A 20834-nucleotide genomic window follows, 5' to 3' on the forward strand; every position below is an offset into this window, starting at 1 on the left:
CATCAGGAAATCGATCCATGCTGTCCGGGCCTCCCACCATAGCTCCCACCAAGATGTTGGGATTGGGTGCATTGTTGTATAGAGATTGGAAGCCTGCGTTGCATGGAATGGGCTAAGGATGATTTGCCTTGTAGGGAAGAGAAGATCCTCTGTTATGAATACATTTTGGATAGTGAGAACCATATCCAACCATGTATGACATATTGAGAGGATTATCCTCCAATATGTAATCAACCTTCATTGAAAAAACAAAAACACAGGATTGAATCAGACCCCATATATCAATAACTAGATTAAAAGGTTAGAAAAATTAATTAGTGGGTTTCTATGAATCTATACCTGGCATTTTGCAATAGTTCTTAGTCTCTTTGGACTAAAATTCATTGACCCACAAGTTACTACTTGTTTGGAGGAGCTCAGGTATTTAGCATAAGTGAAGAGCAAGAAGGAAGAAGATGTAACATATTGCAAATTTCTATCAGGCATTGTGTAAAGAAGCCCTCCTGCTTACACAAGAATATACCCAAAGTTAGAATCAGAATAAAACGTTGAGGAGAGAGCATGTATACCCTTCAAAAGAAATACATATCAATGCTTTCAGCAACTCCTTCATGCATTATTACTAAAGGTCCCAAGCTCCAAAGGTCTACCAACGATGGGTATGAAGTAGCTGGAGGGGAAAGTGCTGATGATAGTGACCGATCCTCAACAAGATTCCACAAACCACCATGGAATAAACTGCTTTTCAATTCTTCTTATATGGGAAAAAATAAAACTACTAAGCCATTACCCTACCAGACAAGTCTGTTGCCATACAGTGTGAGTAAACTAAAAACAACAAGTCAGACAATAGAGCGAAGAATGCAACCAATCACTGGGAAAGGTGTAATGAGAGATATTCCTGAAGGATGTTGAAACTATAATTTGAATATATCTCAAGCATCACCTATGCATAACTCCATGGCTATGAAAATGAGCTACTGCTTTGCACAGTTGATACATGAAGCTCTGTACACCAAAAAAGGCATGCAGGAATGAGAGCCCTTTCATTGATAGACTACCATTATGTTATAGATAAAGAGACTAGTTATGCTCTTCTACTGGCCTAAAATACAATGGCAGGGTGTGAGCACGTATGGTTCTATTATAGCAATGAGGGAGCAAGAGTAGTAAAATATGGATGAAGAAATGCAGAGTCCTCAAATGTCACATGCAAGCTCCATCTCAGCATTTAGTGGTCCAAGATCAATTAATGCTTTGCAACATGTCTCTTGGTGCAATCCCCCATGGCTATTTGTCAAGGTCTGAATTTACAGTATTTCTTTGAGATCAATGGAAATGCCACTGTCTTCCATAAATACATTTATATGTTTCTGAAAAATATAGGAAATACTTAACTCATTTGGTGATTTGCAGAATGTTGTATTGCCACCAGATAATATCAAGTCTTGTATCAAGGGAGGTAATGGAAGTATAAATAGGACACCTAGTGAACGAATGGTAAGGAACAAGAGGCAAGTTAAACTAAGTCCTTGGGCCCTAGCTCGAAGAATGTTGAAGAGGTTTCAAGGGTAGCTACCCAAGCGAGAAAGAATTCCAAAGTTCCGCATCCCATATCCAAACAAGAAGGTATGATAGTGATAGAGACAGACAGTAGCCTGGAAAGCAGCAATAGAGATCTAAGCATAGAATAAAGTATCTAGCTGACAATAAGAGACGAATTTACAAACGTGGTAGGACACAATCTTCCATTAACAATTTCCCTTTTGCAAGATATTTGAAGTCTACTAAAGTCTTCTGAATCTGTGAATAAGTCAAATTTCAATGGAAACAACGATCTTATGGATATCAACCAGCCAATTATGGAGGGCTCCGTTGGATTGGCTCCTCTACAATTAGAGGCACGTAGTGCATTCAGATCTAGCCTGGCAATGTCTACTAGTGGGTTGATACCATCATCAGTTGAAAGCAGTCTTGCTTCACCTAATCTTCAACATTTCAGGGAATCAATATCAAGCAAGAAATACATATCAATGCTTTCAGCAACTCCTTCATGCATTATTACTAAAGGTCCCAAGCTCCAAAGGTCTACCAACGATGGGTATGAAGCATCTAGAGGGGAAAGTGCCGATGATAGTGACCGATCCTCAACAAGATTCCACAAACCACCATGGAATAAACTGCTTTTCAATTCTGCTTATATGGGAAAAAAGAAAATCATTAATCCATTACCCTACTAGACAAGTCTGCTGCCATACAATGTGAGTAAACTAAAAATAGTAGGTCAGACAACAGAGCGAAGAATGTAAGCAATCATTGAGAAAGGTGTAATAAGAGATATTCCTGAAGGATGTTGAAACTATAATTTGAATAAATCTCAAGCACCACCTGTGCATAACTACATGGCTATGAAAATGAGCTACTGCTTTGCACAATTGATACATGAAGCTCTGTACACCAAAAAAAGGTATGCAAGAATGAGAGCCCTTTCATTGATAAACTGCCAATACAATGCAATATTGAGAATGAACATTGAAAGCACAGAAAAAATAAGTGAAAAAAACACCTGAATAATTTTTGGTGGTAAATGAACAACATTGACATTGTCTCAATACAAGTCTATGAATTTGTTAAGGTATGTGTCAAAGTACTCAAATATGAGGAAAATAAGTGGTTTTCCATTCTTGACCATAAGAAGGTATGATAGTGATAGAGACAGACAGTAGCCTGGAAAGCAACAGTAGAGATCTAAGCACAAAAATAAAGTATCTAGATGACAATAAGAGACGAATTTACAAACGTGGTAGGAAACAATATTCCATTAACAATTTCCCTTTTGCAAAACCTTTGAAGTCTACTAAAGTCTTCTGAATCTGTGAATAAGTCAAATATCAAAGGCAACAATGATCTTATGGATATCAACCAGCAAATTATGGAGGGCTTTGTTGGATTAACTCCTCTACAGTGAGAGGCATGTAGTGCATTAAGATCTAGCCTGGCAGTGTCTACTAGTGGGTTGATACCATCATCAGTTGAAAGAAATCTTGCTTTAGTTGATCTTCAACATTTCAGGGAATCATTATCAAGAAAGCAATACATATCAACGCTTTCAGCAACTCCTTCATGCATTATTACTAAAGGTCTGAAGCTCCAAAGGTCTACCAATGAATGGTATGAAGCATCTGGAGGGGAAAGTGCTGATGATAGTGACTGATCCTTAACAAGATTCCCCAAACCATCATCGAATAAAATTCTTTTCAATTATGCTTATATGGGGAAAAGGAAAACCGCTAAGCCATTACACTACCAGACAAGTCTGCTACCATACAATGTGAGTAAACTAAAAATAATAGGTTAGACAACAAAGCGAAGAATGCAAGCAATCACTAGGAAAAGTGTAATGAGAGATATTATTGAAGGACATTGAAACTATAATTCGAATCTATCTCAAGCATCACCTGTGCATAACTCCATGGCTATGAAAATGAGCTACTGCTTTGCATAGTTGATACATGAAGCTCTATACACCAAAAAAAGGCATGCTCTATACACCAAAAAAAGGCATGCAGGAATGAGAGCCCTTTCATTGATAGACTTCCAATACAATGCAATATTGAGAATGAACATTGAAAACACAGACAGACTGAGTGAAAAAAACACCCAATAATTTTCGGTGGTAAATGAACAACATTGACATTGTCTCGATATGAGTCTATGAATTTGTTAAGGTTTGTGTCAAAGTACTCAAATATGAGGGAAAGAAGCAGTTTTCCATTCTTGACCACATGCTCCACAGAAAGCAACCTGAAAATTCTAGTCCAAGTGCTTACAGCTAGATCCTTTCCAGCTATTTAAGTAGAAAGCAGGGAAACCACATCAATTGTGGGTTGTCTTTCAAAAGCTTCAAGTTTAGATTACCATCCATGTATCTCTATTTTGCAAGGTTGAAAGCCAAAAATTGAATATTTTGGTTAATGATACCTGAAGATTCAAAACAATGGGCATAAATCACTAAAGCCCATATTCGAATCCCACGAAGCCAAGATTCAGAGGTCAGGAAAACACTAGTCAAACAACATATAAACAGTTTGAAATTGAGAAGTGAGATTCCACAAAGAAGCTATATTTCACGAAGCGCAGAAGCAGGAATGCCCTGTAACAAAGGAAATTCTTGCTTTCAACAGGATATGTAACTATCTCGAGCTTTGTCACCGACTAATTTGCATTACATAACCCTAACCAACCAAAACTCATCGTCAAACCCTAACTAAGAAAAAGTCGCATCTGACGATCAATAATATTTCAATCATCTAACAAAATAGATGGTGGAAAGGGGAATTGATTTCAAAGGGAAAGTTTTTTGTATATATTAATAACTTCATTAATAAAACACGCCATATTGTGAATACAAATCACCCAACGTAATTTGAAATTACGAACACATAAGGTTACACCTTTTGATGGCCCACTTTGAAATAAAAATGAATGCAACTTCCCACGCTCGTCCCAATGATTCAGCTTTCACCTATGGAATTTACCCAACATTCTTTACACTGCAAGGAATAACTGTATATGAGCCCCTTATTCCTTTTCCATGTCAATCCAGCTGACACCTAAGGTTCACCACATAAGCTACCACAAAAATTGGACTTTTAATTTGGTTTATTTAATGTTAATACTTAGTTTAACACTATGTTTTTCTTTGTTTCAGGTAGTTGCATAAATTTCAAAATTTTCTTTTATAAATTAATGTTAGATCATGGTTGATGCAATTATTGAAAAACACAATCATATGGAAACAAATAAAGCACTGAGGATTTCAATATCAGATTTCGCAGGATCATAAATATATTGTAACCCTTAGATTATTGGACTCTAAGGCTATTGAAAGCAATAGATTTCTAAGAATAGTAGCTGATCGTTGGTACACATCCAAGGGTGTTTAATGAAGGGTGCATTATGTTAATTCCAACAAAAAAATTGGGCCTTCATATAACAGATTTAAACAAATTGAAACAAAAAAACTAAATTGGTGGTTTGACTCCCAACTGATTCAGATTAAAATTTATCAACACAATTTTGATATATTGTGAAAATTGTTGATAATAGTTGATGTTTGTTGAGCATATCAAGCTATGGATCAATAACAAATACAATCCTAGATTCCAAATTCTTCCAATTTTAGTGGTTGTTTTGATTGCAGTTCAGTTTTTGATATGCTATTAAAAAATGATTCTTCTAATATAATTTTTATTTGTTACACAAATAGAAGATAAAGATTTAATCAGGTAGCGGGCTATGCAAGTTCCATGAAATGTAAAGTTATCATTTAGTCAATAATAACAATTAATTAAAAAAAAATGTAAACTGACTCATTGAAGGCCATCTCTTGGTAAAAGTGAAAATTTGTTGCCTTTATTCTGATTTAGATTTATGGTAATTATTTTAGATCAATTGGAAAAGGAGGTCAGCCTGGAGTAAAATTGAAAAGACGGAATCATCAAAGCAAATGAAACCAATTTTATGCTAGTGTTAGAATACAAAGATTCACCAAATATAAAAAACAAATTCAAAATATGAATAATTGGAAAATGTGCAAGTTGAGAATAGAGGATTTGGAGCATGAAATCAACGATTCCAAACAAACTCAAAAATATTATTAAAAAAACAAAAATACACATGAGTGGAGGTTCTGTTAGGACTCCAGGAAACTCTCCTAGGTTGCAGCTCAGAGATGCCTGGTAACATATAATCTTCAATATTAAGAATGCATGCTCCAAAATCGGTGTCAACATCATATATGGGATGATTGGTGGGATTCATTTCATCGCTTATTATATAAGCCAACTGCGCCTCTCTGTATAATCTCTTTCTCTCTCCTTCAAAGACTGGGACAGTAGCATAAGACAGATCATTTTGTAATGATCCACCTAGTCTTTTGATCCAACCTTTGGAAAGTAACATACTGAACTTGGGGGGTACATCTGCCACCACAATATCCATCATCATGCTTTTCATAGGCAGTTGAGACAAAGTGATGGCTAGGTCCTTGATTAATCCCAAACATTTCACTTTTCTAGAGTCAAAAGAGAACAGGTCATGATAAGGCTTTGTGATGTCAAGACCCAACTCATCCATGATAGCCTTGGGCATTAGATTATGGCTAGCTCTAGTGTCCAGAAGGTAGTTGTGAAGGATTTTATCATGAATAGTCAGAGAGACATAGAATGATGGGGAGCTATCTTCACAATTTTCAATCATTGGGCTAAGAATAACAGTCGGCTTGTCATCTTGTAGATTCACACAATCAATGGAGGCTTGGATGGCTTTAGGCTCAAGGGCCTCGAGGATGGATCTTTTGAAGGACTCATTCTTCACTAGTTCAATCAGAGGCATAGGTATTCTTAGCTTCTGGATCTCAGATTGAAAACTAAAAGGAGAAGGAGGCTTGTCGAGGCCTCTTACCTCATGAGATGGAGTTTTGAGGATTATGGGATAAACTCCCAGTTGTTTTTGCCTATTAGCTTGCTATACTGCAGGGACATCAGCTCTTTGAACAAGATTTTCCTTGGTATTTGACCTCAAATTATATCTTTGCTGATCTATAGTTTGTAGAATAGCTTTACCATCCCATTCTTTGTTGATCTTGTCATTGCATAATGACTTTTCATAGGCAACTGAGGTAGAAAAGGAAGCATTGCCTTTGTCTTCCATACAATGGATCTCATCATCTTCTTCAAATTGCTCTTCTTCCATGACTACATTTTGAAAATGGATCTTCACCCTTTTGTCTTCATTGGCATCTTTGTTTCTTTGCAAAATCTGCAACTGCTAATTTGCTCTTCTATATGGATTTGGGGTTGGAGGAGCAAAGGTATTATGAACCCTTCCTTTCCCATAATGCTGCTTAACCTTTAATTTGGAAACTTCAGAGGATAATGACTCTATCATCTTGGCCAATTTATCGATCTTGGGATCTGAACATCCCGCTGGAAAAGAACACCATCCCTTTTAAGCAAAAATTAAGACCTATCAGCCCTCTCTTATTGCCTTCGATTGAGAAAGAAATCAAGGAGTTGTTGGCTACCAAAATCATAGTCTCCCTAAGATATTCAAAGTGGATAGCCAACCTTGTGGTGGTAAGAAAGAAAAATGGAGAAATAAGGCTTTGTGTCAACTTCAGAAATCTGAACAAGTGCTCTAAAAAAGATAACTATCCCCTGCCCAAGATGGAACACTTGCTGCAAAGAGTTTCAGGGGCTAAAGTCATGTCTTTCTTAGATGGATTTTCAGGTTACAATCAGATAGTTGTACATCCTGAAGATCAGGAAAAGACCGCCTTCACTACTCCTTGGGGCACTTTCATGTACTCCAAGATGCCTTTCAGACTGACGAATGCTGGGGCTACCTTTCAGAGGGCCATGGATATAGCCTTTGTGGGAGAAGGACAAGTTTGTCCTTATTTATCTTGGTGACATAACAGTCTTCTCCAGCAGCCACAAAGACCATTTACAGTGTTTAAAAAAGGTCTTCCCGGAAGTGCAAACATTTTGGAATCTCAGTGAACCCAAAAAAGTCACAGTTTTCTCTACAAGAAGGAAAACTTCTAGGGCATATTGTTTTTGCTAAAGGTGTTAAGATTGATCTAACAAGGGTTCAAGCCATTCAGACATTGTCCATCCCAAGTTCAAAGGGGGACATTCAATCCTTCCTGGGTACGATTAACTTTGTAAGGAGGTTCATTCCAAACTTTGCAGAGCTAGTAAAGCATATCACTTCCATGCTGAAGAAAGGAGCAGAAATAAAATGGACAGATGCTTTAAGAAGCTCTTTTTAAGCCATCAAGCAAACTATCATGGAAGTTCCCACTCTAGTCAGCGCATATTACACTAAGGAGTTTTGTATCTTCTCTTTTGCCTCTTATGATACACTTTCAACCGTTCTATTGCAGAAAAATGATGAAGGCATAGAGCACCCCGTGGCCTTTTTCAGCAAAACTCTGAGGGATGCTGAACTAAGGTATGACCTTATTGAAAAACAAGCTTATGCTGTCATTAAATCTTTAAAAGCATTCAGAATTTATATTTTGCATTCCAAAGTAGTTGCATATGTACCTTCAGCCTCAGTAAAGGATATCTTAACTCAACCAGATATAAATGGAAAGAGGGCAAAATGGATTGCAAAATTCATAGAATTTGACATAGAGGTGAAGCCCACTAAGCTTGTCAAAGGCCAAGGTCTGGCTAAACTTATGGCTGAAGAAAATTGCAGCTTGTTAGACATAAATTCCATGAGTTTAAATTTAGATGATGAGCAAATAGAGGGAGCAGTAGAAGAGCAAAAGCAGAATCAATCTTTGGCTGGAAATCTAGCCACATGTGAATGGTATTACAGCATAGTTCATTTTTTGCAAAAGCTAGAAGTCCCTCCCGGGCTTAGCTCGAGTCAAGCTCGTGCCATTAAAATTAGATCTGCCAAATTCTACATTAATAAAAAACTTCTTTATTGGAAAGACCCATCAGGAATCCTCTTGAGGTGTCTAGATAAAGAACAATATGTGGAAGTCATGCACAAGTTCCATTCTAGCATCTGCGGAGGGCATCATTATTGGAAAACCACAGCTCACAAATCTTGAGGGTTGGATATTATTGGCCTACTTTGTTCTCTGATTTGTTTTCTTTTGTAAAATCTTTGTGACAAGTGTTAGAGGTTTGCAGCAAGACAACAGCTAAAATCTTTTCCCTTGAAGCCAATACATGTCAATGGTCCCTTCTAGCAATGGGGCTTGGACTTTATATGTGAGATCAACCCACATTCCAGTGGCCAACACAAATGGATCTTAGTAGCCACTGATTATTTCACCAAGTGGATTGAAGCTATACCCACTAAGAATGCTAATCATCAAGTTGTCATAAAGATCTTAAATGAGAATATTTTCACTAGATTTGGTTGCCCAACCAAACTAGTCATTGATAATGTAGCAGCTTTTAAAGAAAAAGAAGTGGTGGATATGATTGAATACATGGGTATTCAAGTGGTACATTCTACCTCATATTATCCTCAAGGAAATGGCCTAGCAGAATCATCTAAAAAAATTATGATAAGGATCATCAAAAAGTTGTTGGAGGAAAACAAAAAGAGCTGGGATTCCAAGCTGAAATTTGCATTATGGGCTGACAGAGTTACCATAAAAAATTCCATAGGGAATTCTCCATTCAAACTGGTTTATGGTGCTGATGATGTTTTCCCCATCCAGCTCATTCTTCCTGTGGCTAAGTTCTTACAAGAAGAACAAGAGGAAGAGAATGATATGGTAAGAAGAATGAATAACCTGGTTGAACTACAACAGATCAGAGAGTAGTTGGTTGAGAAGTCAAAATCTCATCACAAGAAAATCAAAGAAACTTTTGAAAGGAAGGCAAAAGTGGACAATTTCCAAGTGGGGGATTGGATGCTTAAATGGGATGCATTTAAGGAAAAGAAAGGTAACAATGGCAAGTTTGACTCCTTATGGATAGGTCCTTTTATCATCACTCAAATTTAGCAGAACAATACATTCATGTTGCACAGTCTAGAAGGAGGAGATACTTTTGGTAGCCTAGTAAATGGGCGGTTCTTAAAACTTTATTTCATTTAAGGCCTTAAAGCCTTGGTATTGTAAATATATTTTTCTTTCAGTTTTTATTTTTATTCTAAAAAGACTCCATGCCTAATGCAACACTAGGAGGAAGATTCAATTTTGGTTTTATAGGAAAGGCATTGATCTATGGTTCTTGAAACCTCACAGAGAGGATTTCATCCCCAGAAGGAGCCAATTTTAGCCTTGGAGGAAAATGGTCCAAAAATGGATCCAAATATGCCCCAAAGTCTCCAAGTGTGCTTAAAAAAAAATCGTGCCAATGGATCCATTTATGCCCTCGACATTTTCAATTTTGGCTCAAAGATCATCTAATGATCAAAATAGGCGCAAGATTAAAGCCCTTGGAAGGGATAAAAATCACTATCGAGGAAAAAAACCAAAGGAGAACAGTGAAAAACCCACAAGAGCAGGTTTGAACAAGGCATTGCACAACCACCATTAGATCTGGCCGATCAATGGCTAAGATCTAGGTGGAAATCGCATATCGGTCGGGCAGAGGTAACAGGCTTAAAGCAGGCGCATGACATCGCCGATCAGCGATCGCCAATGATCGGATCGGCGGGTCGCATCAGCGGGGAGCTATGTTATATATATATATATATATATATATATATATATATATATATATATATATATAGATATAAGGCTCGGGGAATGAGCAATCAACGATTGCAAATGGATCGCATCATTGTATCGCATCGGCGTGCTACCATGGGGCAGGACCTTCGTACATACATACGAGTGACCCGATGGGCTAGACTCGATGGTGCTACAAATGACTTCTTATCAAATTTCAAGTCCGTGCCCAAGAATTTTTCAATGTTTTTTACGTATTTTCATGGTTTCAACGAAATACAAAGGAAGCTTGGATAGTGCGATTGTGATGAGCCCCAGACCCGAAAGGGTCCAAAAAATGGAATATATGATATTTGAAGTCCGCCAGGGACGGTTTTTCATAAATTTTCAATGATTCGACATATTTCCAATATAAAGGAAAAATCAAAATAGGTAGGATTTCGGGCGGGCCGTGGGCAGTAAGTGGTTTAGACTGAGCTCTGCCCGATGCCATACAACGGCTGCCACGTGTCCAAGACAAGGAGAGAGGAAACCACCTTCATCGGGCGGTTAACTCTAGTACAAAGGAGGCGCCTGAAATGAATCATCACCATTGGATCTGGGACTCCCAGATCGACGACGGAAACGTATTGTCATTACAAAGGTGGACCCAAGAGGGGAATAAGCCATTTCTAAGGATTTCTTAAGTCTGAAAAGGACAGAGGTAGGTGGGATTTTCACAGTGTCATTGCGTTTTCTGTTTTAAACAGAAAACAGTCCTGTATTGACAGAAAGGGGCCATTTAGAGGGATATATAGGCCCGAAGACCCATTGCACCATATAACAGAGCCCGGGAGACATATTGCCGGGAAACAAGTGCCTGGAAAGGGAAAGAGGAGAGCCATTCCACCACACAGACAGTGCAACATAGAAGCATCATGGAGCACGCGTAGCTAGCCTGAAACAGAATCGACCATGAAGCATCAACAGACAACGCAACTCATCCATAACAACAGAATCAATTGTGGGGCATCTCTGGCACGAGAGAGCTCCCAGACAACACAACAAACCACCCAAAATATCTGAATATGGTTAGTCTTCTGTCAAAATAAGAAACCGCCGAGCCACGCTTGCCTTCAGGGAATCAAAGAAGTTAACAATGCAAATCAAATAGATTAAGACTCTGAGCCTTCTAGAGAGCTCAGGAGCATTGTAAAGGGCCTATAAAAGGCAGAAAAGTAAATGTAATAAGGGTTCAACTTTTGGAGATTATTGCTCCTCTGTTCCTTCAAGCTTCTCATCTTCATTCTAGAAATACAAGCTTCTTTTGTCATTATATGTTCAACATCCATTCTCTTTGTTGTTCTATGCTTGCACTTGAACAGTTTGTTCATGTTTTCTTTGTGTGTAAGGCTAGATAACTGTCATCTTATCTCTGCTTTGATAACTTAGATTTGCAAGATTTTTTGCTGCCTGTAGCTAACCATTCATATGTGGTCACATATGCATCTGCCAGTACAGTCAGTATTCTCTTTCGCTACTTGTAACTAGTCATTCATTTATGTTTATATATGCAATTTGCTGATACATTTAGTATTCTCCATCTATCCATTTAATCTATAAACTATTGAGCATTATGTTGGGTTGTGTTATATTCTTTCCATGACTAGCCCACGTAGTTAACAAAGGGGTTAGAGGGGTTTTTGTGGGGCGGGGGGGGGGGGGAGCCTCCCTTTGTTGCACCGATTATGTAGCGGGGGGGGTCATAGGGGGTTTGAGGTTTGGTTTTGGACCCTATGTTAGGTTGGGCGGACCCACCTATCGTTTTGTGCATGATTTTAGCACATGTTTTTTGGACGCGATGGTTTTCGGTATATGGTATTGGACGCGATGGTTTTCAGTCCATGGTATTGGATGCTTCGACATGTATAAATATGTATTATAACATTGAAAGGAACATAATGAAAAATCAAGCTGGTAATCCCAGTTTTGGGATCTAGGGGAAAATCTCTGTGTATATGTGTTTTATGTGTTATGCTCTCGCATTATTTATTTTCTGTGTTTAAGAATTTGTATGCAGGTAATTTCTGTACGGGGTTAAAACCTACATTTGGTATCAGAGAAGTTTTGGCTTCAAGGGGACGCCTTTGTTGCTGAGGGGTTTCTCTCGGGCCTGTGGTAGACCATGTTCAGTGGGAGATATGTGAGATCGATTCTGGTGGTGAAAGAAGATGGCGAGCAGTGGAAAGATAGAGATCGAGAAATTCAATGGTTAGAGTTTTGGGTTGTGGAAACTCAAGATGGAGGATCTGTTGGTGGATAAAGATCAGTGGATCGTGGTAGATCTGGGTACTAAACCAATGGGAGTGAACAATGAAGAATGAAAGAAGTTGGATCGGAAGGCAAAGAGCACAATACGATTGTTTGTCTCAGATTCAGTATTGTTGAATGTATTAGGGGAAGCTACGACGAAGGCTTTGTGGGACAAGTTAGGGACTTTGTACCAATCTAAGTCTCTGGTGAATAAACTGTTCATGTGGAAAAAGCTATGAAAGATGGAGACTCAGTGACAGAACATCTGAACGCATTTAATACTATGGTAAGTCAGTTAGCATCTGTTGATTTTAAAATTTTAGATGAAGACAAGTGAATCAGTTTGTTGTGTTCTCTACCAGATTTGTGGGATAGTCTGGTTATTACAATAGGTAGCAATGCAACTGCCTTGCAGTTTGATGAAATAGTCTCATCCTTGCTAACGGAAGAGATGAGACGGAAAAATATGGAGAGCCAGAATGGTGATGCCTTGTATGTACGAGGATGGTCCCAAAACAGAAACAAAAATAAGTCATCGAGTGGGAGATCTAAATCTCCAGGAAAACCTGTAAAGGTGGTGTGCTGTAAATGTGGAAAGGAAGGGCACTACAAAAGGGATTGTAAATCTAAAGCTCCTAATAAAGGAAAGGGATCTGATGATGCTCCTTCTACAAAGGTGAAAACCACCTCAAATTAAGGTGGGGATGTGTACTTGGCTTCTTCAAGTACACATGTAGATCATGAGGCATGGTTGCTTGACTTAGGTGGATCCTTTCACTTCACTCCCCATAGAGAGTGGTTCTGCGAGTATGAGAAATATGATGGTGGTGATGTCTTCCTCGGGGATGATAGGAAGGTTAGAATCATTGGTCGTGGAAAAGTAAAGTTGAAGTTGCAAGGTGGAAGGGTTAGAACACTTCTGGGTGTTTTGCATAATCCTGCATTGGCCAGAAATCTGATTTCTGTAAGCAAGTTGGATGATGTAGGTGTAAAAACAGTGTTCAAGAAGGATACCTGTAAAATGGCTCGAGGAGCACTGGTATTGATGCGGGGAGTTCGGATTGGAACTCTGTACAAGATGTAAGGTAGCACTATTATTTATGGGTGCAACAGTTCTATGGTTCCTGAAAGTGGAGCAGAAGATCTAGTGGTCTCTAGAGAGAAGACCATGTTGTGGCATCAAAGGCTTGGACATATTGGAGAGAAGGGCCTTCGAATACTTCATGGTAAAGGTATGGTAGAAGGTATGAGTAATAGCTCTCTGGATTTTGATTTCTGTGAAAATTGTGTATATGGGAAGTAGAATCAAGTGAGTTTCCCCTCTGGTAGTAAGAGGGCGAAACAAATATTAGAGCTTGTGCATAATGATGTGTTTGGACCTATGAAGGTTCCATCACTGAGTAAGTCTGTGTACTATGTATCATTTATAGATGACTTCTCAAGGAATACTTGGATATATTTCCTTAAGAAGAAATCTAAAGTCTTTGTCAGGTTTAAAGAATTTAAGGCTCTCATGGAAAATCAGAAAGAGAAGAAGATAAAGGTGTTGAGGATAGATAATGGTGGAGAATTTTGCAGCAAGGAATTTGAAGAAATCTGTAAGAAGTGTGGTATAGCACGACAGAAGACTACTCCATATACACCTCAGCAAAATGGAGTTGCAGAAAGAATGAATAAGACGTTGATGGAAAGGGCAAGAAGCATGCTTAGTGGTGCCAAGTTAGGACAGGAATTATGGGCAGAGGCGGTGGATACTGCATGTTACCTATTCAACAGGTCACCTTCATCAGCGTTGGAGGATAAGACTCCACAAGAGGTATGGACTGGTAAGAAACCCTCTCTTTCACATCTGAGGGTATTTGGATGTGATGCATATGTACATGTTCCAAAGGAGAAACGAACCAAGTTGGATAGTAAATCTGAAAAGTGCATCTTTATTGGGTATAAGGATGGTTTAAAGGGTTATAAGCTTTGGAACCCAGTCACACGGAAGGTTGTGTACAGCTGAGATGTGATCTTAAGAGAGGTAAAAGATGTTATTAAACATGAAGTCCAACCAAAGGAACCTGAGAAGATAGAGTTTGAGCTTAAGGAGGAAGAATCGGACTCTACAGCAGAGGAGGAATCAGAAGATGAAGAACCACAAAATCTAGGTGTGAGAAGATCAGTTCAAGAAAGAAGGTAGCCAGAAAGGTATTGTCCATCTGCTTTCTGTTCAAATTTTTCTTTATCTATTACTGACGATGATCCCAGAACTGTGAAGGAAGCAGTAGATTCAGAGGATGGAAAACTATGGAAAGAGTCCATGGTTGATGAAATGGCATCTTTGCACAAAAATGAGGCTTGGGATCTAGTGGAGTTGCCGGTTGGAAGGAAACCCATTGGCAACAAATGGGTGTTCAAGAAGAAGATAAATGCAGAAGGAAAGGTGGAGAAATACAAAGCTCGGTTGGTAGCAAAAGGTTATTCCCAAGTGCCGGGAATTGACCTTGGTGATATTTTTTCTCCTATTGCCAAGGTAGCTTCTATTAGATTGCTTTTATCTGTTGCTGCTGCTTTTGATTATGAGGTAGAACAGATGGATGTGAAGACAACATTTCTTCAAGGGGATCTGAAAGAGGAGATCTACATGAAGCAACCTGAAGGCTTTGTGGTGAAGGGTAAGAAAGAACTGGTATGAAAATTAAAGAAGTCTCTGTATGGGTTAAAACAATCACCAAGAATGTGGTATTAGAAATTTGATACATTTATACGGGGACTTGGCTTCACCAGAGCAAAGTAGATCACTGTGTGTATTTTAAATTAATTGGTGACTGTGTTATTTACCTTGTCTTGTATGTGGATGATATGTTGCTGGTTGGAAATGACAAAGAAATTATCCAGGATTTGAAGACCGAATTGTCCTCCAAATTCCACATGAAAGATCTTGGTGTTGCAAACTACATTTTGGGCATGGAAATTAAAAGAGATCAGACAAAGAGGAAGCTCTGGTTAAATCAGAGGAAGTATGTCGAGACAATACTGGAGAGGTTTAATATGCAGGATAGTAAATCGGTGAAGGTTCCTATTCCTGTAGGTGTAAGGCTATCTGCTGAACAGTGTCCCTGGACACAAGAAGAGGAAGAGGATATGTTCTGTGTTCCATATGCAAGTGAAGTCGGTAGCTTGATGTATGCAATGGTCTATACTAGAGCAGACATTGCACATGCAGTGGGATTATTGAGCAGGTTTATGTTAAAACCAGGGAAGGAGCACTGGACAATAGTGAAGTGGGTTTTCAGGTATTTGCGTGGCATTAGTGATTATGGTTTGTGATACCAAGGAAGATCAAGATTGGATAGAATGTTGGATACTCGTGGCTTTGTTGATGCAGATTGGGCTTGAGATCTGGATCAAAGAAGATCTACAAGTGGGTATGTGTTTAACCTATTTGGAGGTGTAGTTAGCTAGATGAGTAAGAAACAATATGTAGTGGCACTATCAACTACAGAGGCAAAATACATGGCAGCCACTCATGTAAGCAAGGAAGCAGTTTGGTTGCAGAGATTGTGTTCAAGTATGGGGTTAGTACAGGGAGCTATAAGGATAGACTGTGACAGCTAAAGTGAAATTTTCTTGGTAAATAACCCCACATATCATTCAAAGACAAAGCACATTGATGATCAGTATCACTTTGTGAGGGATATGATAGAAGACAAAAAGGTGTTGCTGGTAAAGGTGGACACTTTGAAGAATACTGGAGATGCATTGAAAAAATCTGTGAGCTCTGAGAAGTTCTCTTGGTGTAGAGAGACAATGGGCATTTTAGGGCTGGAAAAATGACTAAGCTCTCTTGTGGCCCCCTGTGGAAAGAAAACAACAAGTAGGAGAATGTTGGGCTGTGTTATATTCTTTCCATGACTAGCCCACGTAGTTAATTGGGGGGTTAGAGGGGGGGCGGAGCCCCCCTTCGTTGCACCAATTGTGTAGCGAGGGGGGTCACAAGGGGTTTGAGGTGTACCCGTAACCCCACTTTATGGGGTCCGGGCCAGTGCCCCGGAAAATTTTGGTTTTGGACCCTATGTTATGTTGGGCAGATCCACCTATGGTTTTGTGCATGATTTTCGCACATGTTTTTTGGACGCGATGGTTTTCGGTCCATGGTATTGGACGCGATGGTTTTTCGTCCATGGTATTGGATGCTTCAGCATGTATAAATATGTATTATAATATTGAAAGGAACATGATGAAAAATCAAGCCGGTAGTCCCGATTTTGGGATCCAGGGGAAAATCTCTGTGTATATGTGTTTTATGTGTTATGCTCTCGCATTGTTTATTTTCTGTGTTTAAGAATTCGTATGCAGGTAATTTCTATACAGGGTTAAAACCTACACATTAGTGGTTTAAAGCCTTGTGTTGTTGAGAGTGTTCATGCATGTCTTGAGTGAGAATAGAGCTGAAATGGTTATCTAACTTGATCCAAACCCTCATTTATTCCAATAGTTCAGAGAACAATATTGAAGACTATATGTTACCAGGCATCTCCGAGCTGCAACCTAGGAGAGTTTCCTGGAGTGCTAATAGGTTCCAGATCCAAGACTAGGGGAGGGTTAGAAATGGTTTTTGAATAACAAAATTAGTAGCTTGTAGAGGAGGTTTAGGCTTATTGCACTATTGTCATGAGTCATTGATATTTTCTACAATCTGTAAGAAGGTCAGATTTTGGAGCTACATAGGAGAAACATTATTGTCATTATGTGTAATTGCAGGGTCTTGATTTTCTTTTATACGATTTGAGATGGAGCATTCTTTGTGTTTGTAGCCGAAAACAAGCACTATTGTTTGCTCTGGTCATAATAAAGAAATACTTCAATTTTAATTTTATTTTTGTTTATATGAGTATAATTGTTAGATAATCTTCGGCAAAATCACATAATCAATCTTTTGTCGACGCGTTTCGAACCAACCAGTGTGGTTCATCGTATAATTGTTTACTATTGTTTGAATTTAAACAAGTTGAGACTTGATGTAGTTGAACATAAATGAATTTGAGACTGGATGTTGTAGTTGAATAGACCTTTATTACTTTAAGTTGGTAGTTATCTATCAGCTTAATGTAATGAATGTCATGCATTATTCATGTCATATTATTTGGATTGTTTCAGTATTGTTGTATGATATTTTTATTTAAATGCATTTTTTACATTTGGATTTAGAAATGTATATGAACTAGTATCTCATAACTATTTATCAAGTATTTGTTTACATACATTTTCTTGAAAATTTGATAGGTCCTCAAACCATTTCCTTGGCCTATTATCTTTATCTTATTCTATATCCAAGCTAATCCTTTCCATTTATCCTTTTTCATCTTGCTCTAGATTAGAACAAGGATCTATATTTTGTCTTGATCGAGATAGTTTAGTTTTAATTTATTGCTTACAGCTTAGATTAAGTCTGCATTTGCATTTAGAACATTTTAAGCAAAGTCTCCTTACGCAGGAGAAAACCATAGCATGGCTTTGCTAAGCCCTTGTTTCAGCAAAAGGATTGTCTTCTTCAAGCGAATGTAAGAAGATAAATCCTTCTCTTATATCTATTGATACTAGCAAGTAACATCTTACATTGGCAGATAGAAGGAAATGTATATACTGGGTGGTCTCCCTAAATGTTGATGAGGTCATTTTTGGCCATCAACACATTCTTGGCTACCTTGAACTATATCTCCATGAAGATTTAAACCACATGGTTGGTTATATTTACGAAATTACTATTGGACATACCCAATATTGATGGTAATCCCAAAGAATATTCTTTTAACCATGGCATGACATTCCACTTATGGTGTTTATCTGAATCATTGGTGCATGATAGTGTTGGATTGTATCTTTTCCAATGAACCCTAACATGATCACCATGAAGTGCTGCATTAAGATACAATGTGCTTCATTTAATGATTTTTCATTTTTAATGATGATATTTTTGACTCAATTTCAACTTCTTATCTATTATAAATCAAGAAATAAACTCTTGACATGTTTACATCAAAGTACAACCACACATTTTTTATCATATTCATGAATGGAGAAGAAGGAATATGTTCACTAGAGTTGAAAATCCATACCATTTTTTTTCAAATTCATTTGTTAAGTCATTATCACCGAATATCATGAAGGATGTAGCTATGTCAAGAGATTTAATTAAAGAAGTCATTTTATGCACCCACTAACTACATTTGATCTATTCTCATTATGGCACATTGTATGAATTGATATCTCATGCTCCTTACCGTTAAATGGATAATCCAAAACCTAACCCAAAATCACATGTCGATGGTGTGATTGGTTTCATAAACCATGATTCGATTGACTAGTTGCAAGTCAAATAGGTCAGATGATCATATCTTCTAATTTTACTATAACTATGCCAATATTGCAAAACAAATTTGTCCTCACTTAGACATTTGATGTTCATGTGGTACAATCAACAAGTTGAAAGAATTCTCTACAGAATTGAGGGGAAAATAAGGACAAAATTAATAATTCTACTCCTAGGGGAATTCCCTTGATCAAAACACTTGCAAGAGGCACCAAGAAAAAATGACAATGAACTTTCCATACAAGATTTGTGTTGGAGGCCATCCTATTCACCATTATCTTCACATGGATGAGATTCATTGATACTTGGCCCACCAAGGACCCCTATAGAAATTACTACAAAGAAAATTTATTGAGAGAAAAATTAAATCAACCAACAACAAAACACGGACCATAAACATAATATTTATCTTGGAAGAACCCCAATCAGGGAAAACAGCTAGCTAATAGAATATTCTATTAGTCCCTTGGTAAAAACCCATCCAAACTAGCCAAGGCCCTCACTACTTAGATTACAATGAAGTATTCATGCCTTTTAAAGGGGCACAAAAACCATGTACCCCAAACCACCACTATTTAACCAAACAACTGTGAATTTTTCACTGAGTCATGTTTTGCCTAATGACCTCACCTTAAAACTTGACTTGGGGTTTCCCTTGACCAAATTGAACCAAACCGACCAAGTGATTTGGCATCGCTCACCTGTAAGCCCTAACCCCATCAAGGTTTATAACCAGGGTATCCAATAATCCAACATGTCCCATATCACCTAGGTCTAACTCGAGACTTTACTAGTAATTTCCTAGGTGTATGCATGCCTTACCAAGTGCTATAATTGTATGTCAATTTACATGCAATTAAAAAAAATCAGCTTCATTATAATAATATTTTTTTAATTATTATCATGGAACTTAAGCCAACATTATCTTACCTAATGCTCTCCTCTCTGGATCTAGCTTTCATGCTTGTTCTCCCTGTGAATTTGTGCACAATGGCCTCCACAACCACATGTTTCTTGTAAATGAATCATGGCTCATGAACATGACCATTACTTCAATTTTATTCACCACTATATTTTCCATGGGGTTCCCTTATCCATGTTGAATCCTATTAGCAGTTTGAATGCCTTAGGTCCTCAATGAACTGACATATGCTCGCTTATTGGTATATTTACAATGAGCCAATAGATCCAACCTCACACTTGATATATCCGTTATATCTAGGAATCCAAGTCATATATCTTACTGCTCTTGATAGATCCACAACCTCAAGCTCAGAGTCATTATTGAACCACTCTTGTTAGATTGTTTAGGTAAACTTGCCTCTGATACCATGTTACAATTGCTAGAAAGAAAATTTGGTGAGAGAAAAATTTCAAGAAACCAACAAGAAAAACCAAATCATAAACACAATTTCTATCCCAAAAAAAACCCCAACTAGGGAAAAAACCATCGAATAAAATTTTATATTAGTCCCTTAGTTGAAACCTAGCCAAGATGGCCAAGTGAGCCTTCACCACTCACAACCTTAACACATTAAAATGAATTATTCAATCCTTTTAAAGGCTTAATTACATGCAATCCATAGGCACAAAACTATGGGAAACCAAAACCATCATCCCAAAACTACCACTATTTAACCAAGCAAATTTGAGTTTTTCACCAAGTCAAGTTTTACCTAACAATCCCAACAACAAACTATGGTCCCAATGAATTATTTTCTTTTGTAGGAGCAACAAATGGTTTATTGAACCTTCCACCTTTGCAAATCTATCACAAGGGGGAAATACCTCTAATGTTAATGTTTACATTTATAACCAAGAAGTTAATATTTGTACCATAGCTCATAATTATGATAGATTTAAGAGTGGTCCTAGTGATAAGTATTTATCTTTACCCCAACTAAGTGTGCCTAGATTGATAGAAAATCCATTCATTAGTACAATCTTCATCCCCGCAACGGTTTTTTG

The 20834-nt window shown here is 37.9% G+C and overlaps 1 pseudogene; it reads left to right on the top strand.

Moving 5' to 3' along the window:
- Positions 1-691: 691 nt before the first annotated feature.
- The window catches only part of LOC149250690 (putative protein S-acyltransferase 22), a 38404-nt pseudogene continuing 18261 nt past the window's right edge, over positions 692-20834 (top strand).

The sequence above is a fragment of the Pinus tabuliformis genome, chromosome 7 (assembly GCF_031772625.1).
Source record: "Pinus tabuliformis cultivar Carrire ecotype Pingquan chromosome 7, CPIR1, whole genome shotgun sequence".
Taxonomy (NCBI): Eukaryota; Viridiplantae; Streptophyta; class Pinopsida; order Pinales; family Pinaceae; genus Pinus; species Pinus tabuliformis.